Here is a 20,503-nt window from a genome sequence, read left to right as displayed (position 1 = left end):
GGTACCTAGAGACCATGTCACAGATGTATGGAGGAGACAGGTTGTGGATGGCTTTGTATGTCATGGTTAGGGTTTTGAATTGGAGCCTCTGGGCAATAGGAAGCCAGTGAAGGGCCTGGCATAGGGGGAGGCTGGGGAATAGCGGGGAGACAGGTGGATTAGTCGGGCAGCAGAGTGTAGGATGGACTGGAGCAGAGCCAGAGTGCTAGAGGGGAGGCCAGAGAGTAGGAGGTTGCTGTAGTCGAGGCGGGAGATGATAAGAGCATGCACTAGTGGTTTTGTGGTTGAGGAATGAGTGGATCCGGGAAATATTTTTGAGTTTGAGGCGACAGGACAAGGCGAGGGCTTGCATATGTGGTTTGAAAGAGAGCGCAGAGTTGAGGATCAACCCAAAGCACCAAGCGTGCAGGACTGGGGAAAGAAAGCAGCCATTGACATTGATGGATAGGTCTGATGGAGGGGTAGAGTGAGATGGGGGAAAGATGATGAATTCTGTTTTGTCCATGTTCAGTTTGAGAAAGCGAGCAGAGAAGAAGGCTGATATAGCAGACAGACATTGTGGGATTTCAGTCAGTAAGGAGGCGAGGTGGGGTCCAGATAGGTAGATCTACGTGTCATTGGCATAGAGGTGATACTGCAAACCATAGGATTCTATGAGCTGTCCCAAGCCAAAGGTGTAGATGGAGAATAGTAGGGGTCCTAGGACAGAGCCTTGGGGAACACCGACAGACAGGGGACGAGGTGAGGAGGTGGTGTGTGAGAGGGAGACACTAAATGTTCGGTCTGTTAGGTATGATGAGATCCAGGATAGGGCCAGGTCTGTGATGCCAAGAGATGAGAGAGTCTGTAGCAGGAGGGAATGGTCTACGGTGTTGAAGGCAGAGGACAGGTCCAGGAGAAGAAGGACAGAGTAGTGTCGCTTGCCCTTGGCGGTTAGTAAGTCGTTAGTGACTTTAGTTAGGGCAGTTTCAGTTGAGTGATGTGGTCGGAAGCCAGATTGTAACCGGTCAAAGAGGGAACAGGAGGAGAGGTGGGAGGACAGTTCAAGATATACATGCTGTTCCAGTAGTTTTGTGGCGTAAGGGAGAAGAGATATCAGGCGATAGTTAGACACAGAGGATGGATCATTTTACTGCACCTCGGTTTCCATGTTTTCTTGCATCATTGAGTTGTTTGTACCTAGAAGAATTGTTGCTATTTTAAAAGTAAAGAAAGGATAGTCATATCATTAATTTGATTTAATTTTCCCTTATTCATAATAATAATTTTTATTTCTATAGCGCCAACATATTTCGTAGTACTTTACATTTCAAAGAGTACTTGTAAAGAGAATAGAGACATAACAGAGTAAACACATAATTCAACAGATACGAAGAGGAGTGAGGACCCTGCTTGCAAGCTTACAATCTATGAGGAAATAGGGGAGACACAAAAGCTAAACAGTAAAAAGTACTTGTATGGTGCAGCCATCAGACACATATTCAATTGAAATGTATTGCGGGTGCTGAAAGCCACCAGCTTCCTGCATCACAATAGTTAAAATGGCCGCTATCCTATCAGAGACCAATAGCTGATGTTGGTGCAGCCATCGTAGGTGGCGTATGACATCACTGCCACGCGCTTCCCCGTCCGCACCGGAAATGGAGCATCAAGAAGACACTGCTCGCCATGGGAGCGTGGACATGTAAGAAGAATTTTTTTTTATTTTCTGTGTTGCAGAAGAGGGCCCAGGATGGGGAACATTATTAGAGGAAGGGGCAAGAATGGGGGACTTTATTAGAGGAAAGGGGCCAGGACGGAGGACATTATTACAGGATGGGGGACATTGTTGCAGAAAGTGGAACATTATTAAAGGATGAGCAACATTATTACAGAAAGTGGCCAGGATTCGTGAATAATTACTATATCTGGGCTAGAATGAGGAACATAGAGTGTTAGTTTATGGTGGCAAGTCGAGGACATTACAAACATACTATAGAGGCTAATTAGAGGACATTATTACTGCTGTAATATATTTACTTTTTACTTTTGAAGATACTGTTTTCCATGGGAGTAACAAAAGGGTGGTCCTGTTACTGTGCAGGGAGGTACTATGCTGCTTTTTTTTTTGCATCTAGCGCAGTCTAGAAGTCGGGGAAAAAGTGGGGAATGTGCTCTAGAAGCAATCAGCTATAAATGTCTGTGTGTTTCTTTCTGCAGCGACGAGTCCTGCCATGATGATGAAATGATAGCGGTTTGCGCCTGCTAAACAATAAAAGCAAAGATGAATTTCTTCAACTAGAGTTGTCACTAGTAAGTCACTGTATTACTTGTACACTTACACTATACACTGTACTATATACAGAGCTCCTGTGTATAATGTCACTGGTGATCACTGTATTATGTTTACACTATACACTGTACTATATACAAAGCTCCTGTGTATAACGTCACTGGTGATCACTATTATATTTACACTGACACTTTATACAGAGCTCCTGGGTATAAAGTCACTGTGATCACTGTATTATATTTACACTGACACTATATCCAGAGCTCTTGTGTATAATGTCATTGGTGATCTCTGTATTATCTGTACACTATACACTATATACAGAGATTCTGTGTATAATGTCACTGGTGATCACTGTATTTCCTGTACACTATACATTATATACTGAGATCCTGTGTATAATGTCACCGATGATCCCTGTATTACCTTTACACTGTTCCTATATACAGAGCTCCTGTGTATAATGTCACTGGTGATCACTGTATTATGTTTCCACTAGAGATGAGCGAGTTTGCCTTTTTTTGGGTCGAGTCGGGTTTCATGAAACCCGACTTTCTCAAAAGTCAGGTCGAACGAAATCTGCCAATTATCGTGAAAAGTCGAAGGCCGACTGAAACACGAAACCCAATGCAAGTCAATGGGGAACCAAGGTCGGCAGGGAGTGGAGGACAGGAAACACACCTACAGTGCCCATTTTAATGCCAAAAACATCTATTCTTATTACTTAAGCTTGTCAACCTTAATTTACTTTATAATAATAGTTAGGCATTGAAAACTGGGGGTTAATTGGCTAAAGTTGTGGGGGGGGTAGGGATGGCTTTTAACACATGCCACAATTCATGAGCCTCTGATACGGCAGAGAAATAGAGGTATAGTACAATGAAAAATACTTCACTTCTTACATCTCATGACTGATATCCATTTTAAATTCTCCAATAGCTCCAAAAACGGACAGTATCTTACTCCATACAGTATTATGGCCACCGCATAGTGCGCTATACAGAGTAATGAGGCCCATATATTTCTCCATACAGAATCATTGGTCCCATATAATGTTTGAAACAGTATATGATGAGCTCCACATAATGCTACAGTATATGTTGGTCCCCATGGATGAAGCTCCACTGTGTTATGGGCCCAAATAATGCTCCATATACAATGGGCCCCATTTCTAATGCTCCAGTGCATAATGGGCCCTGTAAATGCTGCTCCAGTGTCTGATGTCCACCTTTGGAATGCTCCAGTGTATGGTGGGCCTCATATATCATTCCCCAGAGTATAGTGCTCCCCAAAAATAGCTGTCCCAACATTGAAAACAATTAAATAAGTCTCCTCGCTAGGGAATCCCTGTACTAGTCTGGACTTCTCGTCGTCCCCATCTTCCATCTCACTGCACTTGGACTGTTTAGGCAGAGGGCATACAGACGTGATGTCATCGCTCTCTATGACCAGAATGTCACTGTCAGGAAATGCGGAAGACGTCACCACGGTGGAGCAGGGAGAGATAAGTATTTCAACTTTGCAAGTGCTGTGATCCTGAGCAAGCAGGGGGGGCCCACTCATTGGCGATGGCACTGGCACAGGGCCCCTCATAGTACGGCGGTTTGACTGACGGCGGGTGGGCCCTCCCACTGGCAGAGACACTATTGCGTACTATGAGGGGCCCTGTGCCAGTGCCGTCGCCCATGAGTATGCCCCCCCCACCTGCTCAAGGAACCTGCACTTTCATCTGCACCTTCCTCTTTGTCACCGTGTAAGGTGGTATAGTTTGCGGGAAGGGGAACCTGAGTTTCATCAGGGTCAGATTCTGGCTGTGTAGAGTGAGAGGGGAATGTAGTGGTCTGGGTCAATGTACCAGCAGAATCATCTAGCAGTGGCTGGGCATCAGTGCACTTGTGGCGCCCCCAGGAGTACAGTCGCCACAGTGGCATTACATTCCTCCTAGGGAGTGTGATATCATGCTTGGGAGCAACGAAGGATCTCTCTAGCAGTTAAACCAACACACAACACAGTTCCCAATCCAGGCCAGCAGGGAGACCTCTGAACCTGACTGCTGAGGAGCTGCTCTCAATGGTCGGGAGGAGGTAAGTTAGGGCAGTCTGTGAAGGGAAGGGGAAGTGTGTGGACATGAGAAGGGGAGCTGGATGATGAGCAGAGTTAAGGCTCACTCCTAGCTGGAGTGCATGGTCGGATTCCAGTCTCCGAGTTTGTAGGGACACTGACGGTCTTGCAGCAGAAACCGGGGGAAGTAGCAGTTGTAAATGCTCTGTTCCCAACTAAGGCTCGGAGGCCCCAGCAGTGACGTTTGTGAGCCAGAAGGAAAAGGCTATGGCTGCCTGCCATACGAGAAAGTTCCAAAAGAGAGTCAACAAGGGGAACTTCAGTGAACTCAGTACTGCATGTACCTCAGATAAGCGCTAGAACGGAGGCCACACTACCTATCTGCAGAGAGAGAATTCCAAATTTGCTTCCAGGCTGACCAACTCCTTCTCCATCTGTACTCTGGGTCCTGGACGGCACTTACCAAGTACAGGTAAAGGAACTGCACGACCTGTGTCTGTCATCTTTCTTCTGCGCCTGGCGCACGGCTCTGCTACATCCTACACTGCACACCATCTACCAACTCTTTCATCTGCCCTGCGATTACGGCCCTACCTGTGCAGGGCTTCTACATCTTAGCTGCACCACAACATCTGTCCCAGAGAAGCGACACTGCAGCGCGGGTCAATCTGATCAGAAACCACAGGTGGAGTCACGTATCATTCACCTATAAACGTTATTCACCCCTTTGCATGGACGCCCAGGGCCACGGAACGGGTTATCACTACCAACGTGAAACATCCCTCTGAGACACCGGCCCGTTACCGATTAACCCCACTGCCTTGGCTGGCCACCCACACTCCATGTCAGATTCATCTTGGACTGGGGAATTCACGATTTGACTTGATAACCCAGGCATGGTATGATAGAAAGAGCTATATGGACTAATGTGAAGTGTGGACAGCTGCATCATTCACTTTTGGTGGGGGTGAAGGACACAAGGAAAGGGGTTCTTCCTGACCAGGAGCCAGCACTTGACGACTCAGTGCTTGCATTTTTTGAAACTTCAGAAGAGGAGGGCATATTTGCTGGAGTCTGTTTCGGCAATGTAAGCCAAAATCAATTCCTGATGCTCCGGCTTTAAAAGCGGTTAACCTACTCCCAGAAAACATAGCCTTCCAAGCCTTCCAGGCCTTCCGGAGCTAGACCATGACACAGGCTCAACATCTCCTGCCTTAGCTGCTATTGTGTTTTTGCCACTACCAGCAGATGCACCACCACCATCAGCACCAGCTGGCCCCCCCACGCCCACGTCCGCGGCCTCTTCCACCAAACTTCAAAATGTTGCAGAACATGAACCCAAAATAGCATCAGATATATGGTACTGTATCAGAAGCGTACAGCTCTATACAGTCAAAGGATGATTGTCAATCTCCCTATATATACCATCAGTCACACAGAGACGCACACAGGCTCAGTATGGATTAGACAAGAATATAAAAAGTAGAAAAAGTGTACAGTATCATCAGATAGCAGGTATATATAGTATAGTTTAAACATTCTAAATCTCCGGAGATATTTCAGGAGGCAGACACAGATGCTCTCAGACTCAGTATGGATTACAACACAATATAAAAAGCCGTAAAACGGTAATGGATCTGAAGAGTACAGCTGTACACAGTGTAGGGGTCATTGTTGTCAATCTCCGTATTTATTTCCACAGTCAGAAAATAACTCTCACTTGGTCAGTTTGGATTAGACCAGAATATAAAAAGCAGTAAAAGGGTAATGTATCACAAGCGTAGAACTTGAGTATACACTAGTGTTGGGGAAATTTTTAAATGTACATCTAAATTGCAGGAGTAACCCACAGACTGTCACACGCTCAGGATGGATCACACCACAATATAACAAGAAGATCCGCAAGAATTAATCACACATGTGGGACAATGTTCCAGGTGTCAATGATACACTTAGAGTGGTGGGTGGAGGAGGACTTCCTGGCAGAAAGGGTACAGTATCACCAGATGCCAGGTATATATAGCATAGTTTAAACATTAAAAATGTACGTCTATATATTCAGGAGTAGTGTTGAGCCACCCCGCTAGTAGTGTTGAGCCACCCCGCTAGTGTTCCAGTTTGTTTTGGTTCGTCGAACACGAGGCAAGTTCGTCGAATGTTTGTCAAACGTTCGACGAACAACGTCGAACACCATTGAAAACAATGGCAGGCAAACACAAACACATACAAACACATAGAAAACAATTACAAAACACCTTAAAAGGTGTCCCAAAGCAGACAAAATGCTCAGGAGACACAAATAACATATTGAAAAGAGCAACTACATATAGAAAAGGTGGAGGAGTAAAAGGAGGAGGAGGAGACACAGATATAGGCATGGCATGCCCTTATGAAGTCAAGAAAGGCTGAAATAAAAATGTTGGACTTCCCACCATAAATTAGGCCAAATGCTGATCAGGCTGCGTTATTCCCACGAACCTCTGAACAGCGTCCATGAAGGCAAAGTGTTTGGTTTCCGGGGGCAGTATGGTTGCAAAGCTGACCCTTAAAGGAATGTCCAGAAGGGCACCAACAGGAGTGAAGCCTGGGGCTTAATTCGACTCCACCCGGGAAACCTCAACCATGCCAGCTACAGAAAAGATTGACAGATTGCAAGCTTTGTTGATTCTGTGGGTGGTGGTGGATGTCCGTTTTTAGTTGTGCTAGCGATTTGTCAGCTAAGTTCCGTTAACGAACGAGACTCCAGCATGCCCCCGCGGTACTCGTCAAGCTTACTAGAGGGACACACGAGGCTCTGGCACGCGAAATCGATCAATAACAGGTCTGTCATGCCCTTACATGTCCGGGGCTGCATGCGCGCTACACTGAAAGGTCCAACGTGTGTCGCTTACAGGTGCAGATAACCTGCTGAACCCCATTAGTGATGGGTATCTGGGATTACAATTCTTTCCCGCGAACGAGGATTTCCCAGTAAGTGCAGGTCAACCGGAATTCCGGAATTAGGCCTAACCGGCATTCCAGAAAAAATTAAGTGTCCAAATCACAGGTGCTGTAGCTTGCTTAACAGCTGGGCTCCTATGCTGAGTAGCACGCAGTTCTTACATAAACAGGCGGCATAGCTTGGTTCACTGGTGGGCTCCTCTGCTGAGTAGCAGACAGTGCTACAAGGCCCAAAAGGATTTTCTGGACAAGATGCGGTAAAAAAAAATTATAAACACACATGGTGTAGCTCCTTGACAGGTGTACTACACCGCTTGCTACCACACACCGCTACTATGACATGAAACAGTCTATTAACATTGAAAACCATTATTAATGTGAAAATGAAGTTACGCTTTTGGTGAACGAACCGTTTTCGAACGGAACCTCGAACAGCCGAATTTTAAGCAAAGTGTTCGAGTTTGATGAACGGCTGGAACACCGCCCAAAACAGCTGGAATTTTAACTTGGCGAACAGGTCGACTCAAACACTACTCATCTCTAATCAGGAGGCAGACTCAGACGTTCTCAGGCCCAGTATGGATTCGGCAAGATTGTACAAAGTTGAGAAAGGGTATCACTGGATAACAGGTATATATAGCATAGTTTAAATATTAAAAACCTATGTCTACAGTTGTGGCCAAAAGTATTGACACCCCTGCAATTCTGTCAGATAATACTCAGTTTCTTCCTGAAAATGATTGCAAACACAAATTCTTTGGTATTATTATCTTCATTTAATTTGTCTTAAATGAAAAAACACAAAAAGAATTGTCCTAAAGCCAAATTGGATATAATTCCACACCAAACATAAAAAAGAGGGTGGACAAAAGTATTGGCACTGTTCGAAAAATCATGTGATGCTTCTCTAATTTGTGTAATTAACAGCAGCGGTAACTTACCTGTGGCACCTAACAGGTGTTGGCAATAACTGAATCACACTTGCAGCCAGTTGACATGGATTAAAGTTGACTCAACCTCTGTCCTGTGTCCTTGTTTGTACCACATTGAGCATGGAGAAAAGAAAGAAGACCAAAGAACTGTCTGAGGACTTGAGAAACCAAATTGTGAGGAAGCATGAGCAATCTCAAGGCTACAAGTCCATCTCCAAAGACCTGAATGTTCCTGTGTCTACCGTGCGCAGTGTCATCAAGAAGTTTAAAGCCCATGGCACTGTGGCTAACCTCCCTAGATGTGGACTGAAAAGAAAATTTACAAGAGATTTCAATGCAAGATTGTGCGGATGTTGGATAAAGAACCTCGACTAACATCCAAACAAGTTCAAGCTGCCCTGCAGTCCGAGGGTACAACAGTGTCAACCCGTACTATCCATCGGCGTCCGAATGAAAAGGGACTGTATGGTAGGAGACCCAGGAAGACCCCACTTCTTACCCCGAGACATAAAAAAGCCAGGCTGGAGTTTGCCAAAACTTACCTGAAAAAGCCTAAAACGTTTTGGAAGAATGTTCTCTGGTCAGATGAGACAAAAGTAGAGCTTTTTGGGCAAAGGCATCAACATAGAGTTTACAGGAGAAAAAAAGAGGCATTCAAAGAAAAGAACACAGTCCCTACAGTCAAACATGGTGGAGGTTCCCTGATGTTTTGGGGTTGCTTTGCTGCCTCTGGCACTGGACTGCTTGACCGTGTGCATGGCTTTATGAAGTCTGAAGACTACCAACAAATTTTGCAGCATAATGTAGGGCCCAGTGTGAGAAAGCTGGGTCTCCCTCAGAGGTCATGGGTCTTCCAGCAGGACAATGACCCAAAACACACTTCAAAAAGCACTAGAAAATGGTTTGAGAGAAAGCACTGGAGACTTCTAAGGTGGCCAGCAATGAGTCCAGACCTGAATCCCATAGAACACCTGTGGAGAGATCTAAAAATGTCAGTTTGGAGAAGGCACCCTTCAAATATCAGGGACCTGGAGCAGTTTTGCCAAAGAAGAATGGTCTACCAGAAGCGGTTGGTCGCAGTTATTTTGGCTAAAGGTTGTGCAACCAAGTGTTAGGCTGAGGGTGCAAATACTTTTGTCTGGCCCATTTTTGGAGTTTTGTGTGAAATGATCAATGTTTTGCTTTTTGCTTCATTCTCTTTTGTGTTTTTTCATTTAAGACAAATTACACTCACTGGCCACTTTATTAGGTACACCTGTCCAACTGTGTGTTAAGACTTAATTTCTAATCAGCCAATCACATGGCGGCAACTCAGTGCATTTAGGCATGTAGACATGGTCAAGACAATCTCCTGCAGTTCAAACCGAGCATAAGTATGGGGAAGAAAGGTGATTTGAGTGCCTTTGAACGTGGCATGATTGTTGGTGCCAGAAGGGCTGGTCTGAGTATTTCAGAAACTGCTGATCTACTGGGATTTTCACGCACAACCATCTCTAGGGTTTACAGAGAATGGTCCGAAAAAGAAAAAAAATCCAGTGAGCGGCAGTTCTGTGGCCGGAAATGCCTTGTTGATGCCAGAGGTCAGAGGAGAATGGGCAGACTGGTTCGAGCTGATAGAAAGGCAACAGTGACTCAAATTGCCACCCGTTACAACCAAGGTAGGCAGAAGAGCATCTCTGAACGCACAGTGCGTCGAACTTTGAGGCAGATGGGCTACAGCAGCAGAAGACCACACCGGGTACCACTCCTCTCAACTAAGAACAGGAAACTGAGGCTACAATTTGCACAAGCTCATCGAAATTGGACAGTAGAAGATTGGAAAAACGTTGCCTGGTCTGATGAGTCTCGATTTCTGCTGCGACATTCGGATGGTAGGGTCAGAATTTGGCGTAAACAACATGAAAGCATGGATCCATCCTGCCTTGTATCAACGGTTCAGGCTGGTGGTGGTGTCATGGTGTGGGGAATTTTTTCTTGGCACTCTTTGGGCCCCTTGGTACCAATTGAGCATCGTTGCAACGCCACAGCCTACCTGAGTATTGTTGCTGACCATGTCCATCCCTTTATGACCACAATGTACCCAACATCTGATGGCTACTTTCAGCAGGATAATGCGCCATGTCATAAAGCTCGAATCATCTCAGATTGGTTTCTTGAACATGACAATGAGTTCACTGTACTCAAATGGCCTCCTCAGTCACCAGATCTCAATCCAATAGAGCATCTTTGGGATGTGGTGGAACGGGAGATTCGCATCAGGGATGTGCAGCCGACAAATCTGCGCCAACTGTGTGATGCCATCATGTCAATATGGTCCAAAATCTCTGAGGAATGCTTCCAGCACCTTGTTGAATCTCTGCCACGAAGAATTGAGGCAATTCTGAAGGCAAAAGGGGGTCCAACCCGTTACTAGCATGGTGTACCTAATAAAGTGGCCAGTGAGTGTAAATTAAGATAATAATACCAAAGAATTTGTGTTTGCAATCATTTTCAGGAAGAAACTGAGTATTATCTGACAGAATTGCAGGGGTGTCAATACTTTTGGCCACAACTGTATATATCAGGAGGCAGACTCAGACGGTCTCAGGCCCAGTATGGATTCGATGTGATTGTAGAAAGTTGAGAAAAGGTACAGTATGACTGGATAGCAGGTATATGTAGCATAGTTTAAACATTAAACATCTGCGTATATATTTCTGGAGTCCGACAAAGACACTCACAGCCTCAGTATGGATTAGACAAGAATCTAAAAAGTAGAAAAAGGGTTATGTATTCGAAGCGTACACCAGTATACACTGTTGGGGTATTTTTCAATCTTCATATATATTTCAGTCTCAGTAAGACAGTCCAGACTCTCCGCAAGAGGAAACGAGAATGAATACAAGTACAGAAGGAAAGTCGACTGATTGCCGAAATTTTAGAATTACTCATCACGGTAAAAACTCCCTGGAGAATTCTCAGAGGCGATGCTGACCCTCAATTACTTTGTCTGTGGAGACAGCGAAAACAGTTCTTGTGAAGAAAGGTTTGCTGTATCGCAGTACCGTGGAACCCATCACCGTTACTCATCTCCATCAAATTGTGATCACAGGGACAGATGTAGACATTGTCCTCACTGCCTATCATGGTCTGTCAGGTAACTTTGGAGTGCAAAGGACACAAGCGACAGGCGATTCTATTGGATTGGCATGAAAGGACACATTTAAAAATGTGGGCAAGAATGTCACACGTCTGTGAGTTGGAAAACCGTGAAAGCTGATGATAAACCACCACTGCATCTCATTGTGAGTCGATGTCCATAACAAATGGAAGCCATTGATCATCTGAAGATCGAGCCCAGCAGGAGAGGGCATAGCTACGTCTTAACCATCATCTATCATTTCACCAAATTTGTATTGGCAGTTCCAGTGAAGTATTTAACAGGCCAGACTACACAGTGGTGGAGCAGGGAGAGGTAAGTATTGCAAGTGCTGGTGCCATGAGCAAGCAGGGGGGCCCACTCGTGGGCGGCGGTACTGGCACAGGGCCCCTCATAGTACGCCGGTGTGTCTGACGGCGGGTGTGCACCCCCACCGTCAGAGACACTTGATTCTACTATGAGGGACCTTGTGCCAGTGCCGTTGCCAAAGAGTGTGCCCACCCACCTGTCCAGGGCAACGGAACTCGCACGGGTGGGTGCACCAGGTGGTGACCCCGGCCCTGTGGGGGGAGGCAGCCCAGTTAGGGAGGTGGAAAAAATGGCATATGTTGATGTTGGACATTCAGCAGCTGCAAATGGAGTAATTGGAGAAGTCCGCGGAAGAGGAGGACGAAAGCAAGCCATTTTTCTGGCAACCTATGTGTCAGTAGGGGAGGGTGGGACAAAATCCTTTGAAACCCATGCATGGTTCATTTTAATGAAGGTTAGATCATCAACATTTTGGGTCGACAGACAGGTCCTCTTTTCTGTCAGGATTGATCCAGCAGCACTGAAGACTCGTTCAGATAAAACACTAGCAGCAGGGCAAGCAAGCTCCTGTAAGGCATATTGTGCCAATTCAGGCCAGGTGTCAAGTTTACTGGCCCAATAGTCAAAGGGGAATGACCGGTGAGGGAGAACATCGATATGGGAGGAGAAGTAGTTTGTTACCATAGTTGACAACTGCTGTCTCCTGTCACTTTCGATCGATGCAGTATTACCAGTCTTGTGAGCGGTACTTGAAAAATCAGTCCACAACATGGTCATGAAACCGATGTCCAACACCACTTCGGCTGTGTGTACCATGAACACCTCTTCCATGTTGCCCCCTACGGCTCGTTGGAAAACATTACTGCCGCTGTGTGCTGGGAATGCCTCAAACGGTTTACCAGAGTTGCTTGTTTGTTAGCCAATATTAGCTCTAGGTTCTCCTGTGGCATGATGTTTTGGAATTTGCCTTTATAGCCTGGATCCAGGATGCTGGCCAACCAGTAGTCGTCATCGTTCATCATTTCGGCAATGCGGGGGTCCCTTTTTAGGATCTGCAAGGCATAATCAGACATGTGGGCCAATGTTCCAGGTGTCAATGATGCACTGTGAGTGCTGGGTGGAGGAGCACTTTCTGGCAAATCAACATCCCTCCAGTCACGCACAAACCCTGTACCTGACCTTGCCATGCCAACATTTTTTCTTCCCCCCTGAGAAGCATCCTCCTCCCCAAAATAATCATTCCCATCATCCTCCTCCTCCTCCTCTTCCACGAGACTTCCCTGAGCAGACAATGGCTGACTGTCATCAAGGCTTCCCTCCTCCTCTTCCTCCTCGGCTGCAGATGCCTGCTCCTTAATGTGCATCAAAGTTTGCATGAGCAGACGCATAAGTGGGATGCTCATGCTTATGATGGCGTCGTCTGCGCTTACCAGCCGTGTGCATTCCTCAAAACACTGAAGGACTTTACAGAGGTCTTTCAGCTTCGACCACTGCACAACAGACAACTCCATGTCTGCCTGCAAACTGCCTGCCCGTGTATCCTCCCACAAATGAATTACAGCCTGCCTCTGTTTGCACAGCCTCTGAACCATGTGCAGGGTGGAGTTCCACCTTGTTGCAACGTCGATAATTAGGCGGCGCTTGGGAAGGTGGAGCAATCGCTGCAGCTTCTGCATACGACTGGAGTGTACGGGCGACCAGCGGATGTGCGAGCACAGTCTTCGCACCTTATGGAGCAGGGGTGTTAACTACGGATAATTATTGAGGAAGCACTGCACTACCAGGTTCAGGGTGTGAGCCAGGTAAGGTATGTGTCTGAGATTTGAAAGGGCTATGGCTGCCACAAAATTCCGGCCGTTATCACTAACTACATTGCCTGCTTCAAGATGTAGACTGCCCAGCCATGACTCAGTTTGTCGCTGCAAGTATTCGGCCAGTACCTCCACGGTGTGTCTGTTGTCGCCCAAACACATCATCTTCAACACAGCCTGCTGACACTTACCACTAGCTGTTCGATAGTGGGACAACTCGTGTGCAACACTGGCAGCTGCGGATGGAGTGCTCGTGTGACTGCGATCTGTGGACGAGCTTTCGCTTCTGGAGGAGGAGGAGGGTCGAACGCCTACAGCCAACTGTTTCCTATACTGTGGGCTAGGCAGCACTGTGCCACCGCCACTGTCCCCTGTGGACCCTGCATTCACCACATTAACCCAGTGCACAGTGATGGACACGTAACGGCCCTGTCCATGCCTACTGGACCATGCATCTGTTGTGAGGTGCACCTTTCCACTCACTGATTGCTTGAGTGCATGGTCAATGTGGTCTTTCACATGCACGTGGAGGGCTGGGATGGCTTTTCACGAAAAGAAGTGCCAACTGGGTAGGTCATAGCGTGGTACTGCGTAGGCCATGAGCTAGCGGAAAGCTTTGCTTTAAACCAACTGGTAGGGCATCATCTCTAACGAGATTAGTTTGGCAATGTGGACATTCAAAGCCAGTGTACGCTGATGAGAGGATGAGTACTTTCTTGTCCTACTCAGAGTCTCTGGTAGGGTGAGCTGGACTTGAGAGCTGCATATGGTGGATCTAGCAGTGGACATGGCGGACTGAGAGAGGATTGGTGATGGTGATGGTGTTGGTGGTGTTGCTGATGGCCTAGATTAAGTCTTTCGTAGCAATAACATTGTGATTCCATGACTGCTTTGCCCTTGCGACGACACCTCGACATTTGCTGCTGGTGGTGTGCTAACCAGTGGGCTTACAGTGGGGGAAGCGATGTAGCATTGCTGACTACCTTCATTCGGAGCAGGTGCACATGTGGTACGTGAGGTTTGGTAGTCCGTCCATGCTTGCAAGTGCATGGTGGTTAAATGTCTAAGCATGCAACTGGTATTCAAATTTCTCAGATTTTTCCCCTCGGCTAAAGGTCTTTGCGCACTTCTTACAGATAACTTTTGCCTGATCATTAGGATTTTGTTCAAAAAAGTGCCACACTGCACTCTTCCTACTATGGAAGACATTTTGAGACCTTGCACGCTGTGCTAATTTGACCATCTGGCCAAGCTGTCCTGCAACTCTTTTGGTTTTTGTAACCCGTTTTTGGACTGCTATGGTCATGCCAGATAACAGCTGTTGCGATGTCGTTGCCTGCTGTGGATCCTCCTCCTCCTCCGAGCTATTGGCAGTGGCACCCTCTTCCCCCAATGGATGCCAATCTGGGTCAACAACTGGGTGATCCATCACCTCCTCTTAAATTTCATGTGCACCTTCCTCTGTGTCACCGTGTAAGGTGGTATAGTATGCGGGAAGGGGCACCTGAGTTTCATCAGGGTCTGCTTCTGCCTCAGTACACTGCGAGGACAATGTAGTGCTCTGAGTGAATGTACCAGCAGAAAAATCTAGCAGTGGCTGTGCATCAGTGCACTCCATGTCAGATTCATCTTGGACTGGGGAATTCACGATTTGACTTGCTAACCCAGGCATGGTATGTGAAAAGAGCTCCATGGAGTAATCGGTAGTGTGGCCTGCCACATCCTTCACTTTTGGTAGGGGTCAAGGACACAAGGAAAGGTGTTGATCCTGACCAGGAGCCTCCACTGACGACTCTGTGCTTTTATTTTTTGAAACTTCAGAAGAGGAGGAGACAGAGCTGGAGGCTGTGTCAGCAATGTAAGCCAAAACTTGTTCCTGAAGTTCCGGCTTTAAAAGTGGTTTACCTACTTCCCCAAAAAAGAGCCTTCGAGGCCTTGTGGAGCCAGACGATGATGCAGGCTCAACACCTCCTGCCTTAGGCGCTATTGTGCTTTTGCCACTACCAACAGATGCACCACCACCACCACCACCATCTGGACCAGCTGGCAACCCACGCCCACTTCTATGGCGTCTTCCACCATACTTCCTCATTTTTGTGAAAATGTACCCAAAATACCACCAGCTATATGGTACTGTAAAACAAGGTTGAAGGTGTATCTAATATTGGTGAGAATTTGAATCTCACTATAGATTTCAGGACGCTGAACTATTGTCTCAGGCCCAGTAGAGATTACACCGCAATGTAACAGGCTGAAATTGGATGGTGTATGACAAGAAGTAGGGTGTCTATAGGATTGGTGAGATTTTGAATCTCACTACAGATTTGAGGACGCTGAACTATTGTCTCAGGCCCAGGAGAGATTACACCTCAATGTAACAGGCTGAAAGTGGATGGTGTATGACAAGGAGGAGGGTGTCTATAGGATTGGTGAGAATTTGAATCTCACTATAGATTTCAGGATGCTGAACTATTGTCTCAGGCCCAGGAGAGATTACACCTCAATGTAACAGGCTGAAATTGGATGGTGTATGACAAGGAGTAGGGTGCCTATAGGATTGGTGAGAATTTGAATCTCACTATAGAATTGAGGCCGCCAAAATATTGTCTCAGGCCCAGGAGAGATTACACCTTAATGTAACAGGCTGAAATTGGATGGTGTATGACAAGGAGTATGGTGTCTATAGGATTGGTGAGAATTTGAATCTCACTATAGATTTGAGGATGCTGAACTATTGTCTCAGGCCCAGGAGAGATTAGACCTCAATGTAACAGGCTGAAATTGGATGGTGTATGGCAAAATGAAGGGTGTCTATAGGATTGGTGAGATTTTGAATCTCACTATAGATTTGAGGACGCTGAACTATTGTCTCAGGCCCAGGAGAGATTACACCTCAATGTAACAGGCTGAAATTGGATGGTGTATGACAAGGAGTAGGGTGCCTATAGGATTGGTGAGAATTTGAATCTTACTATCGATTTGAGGCCACCGAACTATTGTCTCAGGCCCAGGAGAGATTACACCTTAATGTAACAGGCTGAAATTGGATGGTGTATGACAAGGAGTAGGGTGTCTATAGGATTGGTGAGAATTTGAATCTTACTATCGATTTGAGGCCGCCGAACTATTGTCTCAGGCCCAGGAGAGATTACACCTTAATGTAACAGGCTGAAATTGGATGGTGTATGACAAGGAATAGGGTGTCTATAGGATTGGTGAGAATTTGAATCTCACTATAGATTTGAGGATGCTGAACTATTGTCTCAGGCCCAGGAGAGATTAGACCTCAATGTAACAGGCTGAAATTGGATGGTGTATGACAAGGTGGAGGGTGTCTATAGGATTGGTGAGAATTTGGATCTCACTAGAGATTTCAGGATGCTGAACTATTGTCTCAGGCCCAGGAGAGATTACACCTCAATGTAACAGGCTGAAATTGAATGGTGTATGACAAGGAGTAGGATGTCTATAGGATTGGTGAGTATTTGAATCTCACTATAGATTTGAGGACGCTGAACTTTTGTCTCAGGCCCAGGAGAGATTACACCTCAATATGACAGGCTGAAATTGGATGGTTTATGACAAGGTGGAGGGTTTCTATAGGATTGGTGATAATTTGGATCTCACTAGAGATTTGAGGAAGCTGACAATGATGCTCTCAGTCCAAGTATGGACACAGGCAGCCTAATAAGCAAGACTGCTGCACACACGAAAGGGAGGAAAAATGAACGCTTGGTAACTGTGCAGAAAAGAGGAAGAAAAGTATTTTTGCTTTTAAAAAAGCAGTTTAACAGCAATGCAGCTATCAGGGAGCCTTATTAAGCAGCCTAATAACCAACAGAGCTGATGCACAAAAATAGAGCCTCCCCTGTCACTGCACACAAAGTGTTGTGTTGTAAGTGGAAATCGCTAACAGCAGAAGCAGTTTTTTTGGTCTTCTTCCCTGCCTAACGCTCTCCCTTCTTCTGAATCAGCAGCAGCAACCTCTCCCTAATGCTAAGATCGGCAGAAGTAAAATGGCGGTCGGTGTGCACGCCCTTTTATAGCCCCTGTGATGCCACACAAAGCCAGCCAATCACTTGCATGCCATTCTCAAAGCCTATGTCATCGCGTTGCCCACAGTGTGCGTCCTCCATCATTGGCTGAAAAAGGGCGCTGGAAGCATCTTTTGAAACGCGACTTTGGCACTCGTGGCCGACCTCACGCTATGGTCAGGTTTCGTTTCATGAAACCCGACTTCAGCGAAAGGCGCCGATTTTTGAATATGACCGACCCATTTCGCTCAACTCTAGTTTACATTATACACTGTACTATATACAGCGCTCCTGTGTATAAAGTCACTGGTGATCACTGTATTACCTGTATACTGACACTATATACAGAGCTCCTGTGTGTAATGCCACTGGTGATCAATGCATTACCTGTACGCTCACACAATATACTATATACAGTGTTCCTGGGTATAATGTCACTAGTGATCACTTTATTACCTGTACATTTACATTATATCCTATATACAGAGCTCCTGTGTTTAATATCACTGTTAATCACCATATAAACTGTGTAGTTGCACTATGTACTAGACACAGAGCTCCTATATATACTGACACCAGTAGTAATATGAATGTTATTAGTATAACTATTCGGTCACTATTTAGTTATATGTGGCTTGGTCATGGTGTGGCAGTATTTGTCTTGCCCCTTGTATCTGGTATTATTCGGTCCCTATGTGGTAGTAATATGGTGTCTGGTCATAATGTGCTGGTATTTCACCTTTGGATGTGGTTTTATTAAGTTATTATTTAGTAGTAACCATCTGCAATTACTTTGAAGACTTAGGCAAGAAAGTGAAAGAACTGGGAGCGCAGATGGTCTTCTCATCCTTCCTCCCAGTCGAATGCCATGGAACAAGGAGGCAGAACAACATTCTACAGGTAATCAACTGGCTATGTCAAAGGTGCAGTCAGCATGAATTTGGATTTCTTGATCACGAAGTGAATTACCTATACGATGGACTACTTAATAGAGATGAGCTGCACCTTACCAAGACTGGAAAGCACATACTGTATTTGGAATTCGCCTTGCTACCCTCATCAGGAGAGCTTTAAACTAGAACATTGTGGGAAGAGAAGCAAAAGGCCAGGGAAAGCCATAAACCTAACAAATACTATTGAGAACTCTGCTATTAGAAATTGACAGGAAGAACAAAGACAACAAAATCTAAATAATAAAAATATTGGAGAAAGAGAAAACAATCACAAACTAAAATGTTTCCATACAAATGCACAAAGCATGAGCAACAAACAAGGTGTATTGGAGCTACTAACGCAGGAAAAGAAATATGATGTCATTGGCATCTGTGCATCTTGGTGAGACAATACACATGATTGCAATACAAGGCTAAAAGTATACAATTTATTTGCAAGAAACAGACTTAATAAATGGGAAAGAGATGTCACATTGTATGTTAGAAAAGTGTATATCTCCACAGAGATTGAAACTTCAGAGACTGGGAGTTCTGTGGAAACTGTTTGGGTAAGAATACAAGGAAAGAACAACTAAAAGGACACCATTGTAGGCATTTACTGAAGATATGGATGAATTCTTTATACATCAGATAGCCAAGTTCTCCAAAAAATATGACATAGTGATCATGGGAGACTTCAATTATCCAGACATTTGTTGGGAATGTCCTCCAAGCAAAAGCAAGAGGTTCAGCAAATTCTTATCCTCTCTTGCCCGACAACTTTACCTTCCAAAAGGAGAGGGGAAAACAAGGGGAACTGCTACTTTGGATTTAATTCTTACAAACAGAAAGGAAATGGTTGAGAAGGTAAGGGTGGCTGGGACCCTAGGAGGCAGCAATCATGCTATCATAGAATTTTGGTTATCTAGAGGTAGAAGACTTGTGAAGACTCAGACTTCAAGGTTGGAATTCATAAAGACAGATTTTAAGGGACTCAGACAGCAGATAGGAGGGATCCAATGGCTGGATGTCCTTAAGGAAAGAAATGTCAGGAAGGATGGGAAATTTTGAAAAATTAAATTTTCAAAGCACAATTGTTAACAATACCCTAAAAGAGGGAAGAATAGGAAGCATTTAAGGAAACCAGGATAGATGAACACAAAACTTAAACACTTGTTAAAAAGGAAGAAAGGAATGTTTATCAAATGGAAAGAGGGAGGCATATCTAAATGCTGTATCAGAACCTGCAGGACACACATCAGATTATCTAAAGCTGATAATGAATTAAGGCTTGCAAAAGACATCAAAAGCAATAAGAAAGGTTTTGGGGGTATGTCAAAAGTAAAAGAAAAGTCAAAGATGCTATTGGATTTTTACAGGATGAAAATGGTGAAGCAGTAAAAAATGATGATGAGAAGGCAAAACTTTTAACTTCCTATTTTAGATCTGTAAATGTATCATCAACTGATCTTCACTTTGCTACTGAAAGAATAGAAGAATCCACACTATCTATAAACAGAGAGATAGTGAGAGAATACTTAGCTAGCATAAATTAATTCAAGTCTCCAGGTCCAGATTAATTTTTTGGACTATAAGACTCACCGGACCATAAGACGCACCCCAAATTTTCAGAAGGAAAATAGGGAAAAAATAATAATGTGTCAAATGGGGGTCCGTCTTACAGTCCGAATTCAGCTTACCAGGGAAGGGATCCGGCACAGGTGGAGAAGTGGTCACAGGGGTCGTTGGGTGGTCCAGGCTGGTGCAGTGGCGGCAGCTCTGTGCTGGGGCAGGTTGGTTGTGCTGGGGCACTGTGCTGTGCAGGGGCAGGTGGTCTGTGCTGGGCCGGGTGGGGTGGGCTGTGCTGGGGCAGGTGGGCTGTACTGGGGCAGGTGGGGTGGACTGTGCTGGGGCAGGTGGGCTGTGCTGGGCCAGGTGGGGTGGGCTGTGCTGTGCTGGGGCAGGTGGTCTGTGCTGGGGCTGTTGGGGTGGGCTGTGCTGGGCCAGGTGGGGTGGGCTGTGCTGTGCTGGGGCAGGTGGTTTGTGCTGGGGCAGGTGTGCTGTGCTGGGGCA

General features: G+C 45.6%; 1 long non-coding RNA gene across 2 annotated transcripts in view; it reads left to right on the top strand.

Moving 5' to 3' along the window:
• The window catches only part of LOC141080459 (uncharacterized), a 141,628-nt gene extending 121,397 nt beyond the window's left edge, over positions 1-20,231 (top strand). For both annotated transcript variants that reach the window (XR_012228910.1, XR_012228911.1), the window contains exons 2-3: positions 2,200-2,292; positions 18,298-20,231. This is a non-coding gene — a long non-coding RNA (uncharacterized lncRNA). The remainder of the gene's footprint in view (positions 1-2,199; positions 2,293-18,297) is intronic.
• The last annotated feature ends 272 nt before the right edge of the window (positions 20,232-20,503 follow it).

This window comes from Dendrobates tinctorius, unplaced genomic scaffold (assembly GCF_039654945.1).
Source record: "Dendrobates tinctorius isolate UK_male_01 unplaced genomic scaffold, ASM3965494v1 ptg000016l, whole genome shotgun sequence".
NCBI lineage: Eukaryota > Metazoa > Chordata > Amphibia > Anura > Dendrobatidae > Dendrobates > Dendrobates tinctorius.
The sequence above is the reverse complement of the archived record's forward strand: the minus strand, read 5'-3'. Positions and strand labels throughout refer to the sequence as shown.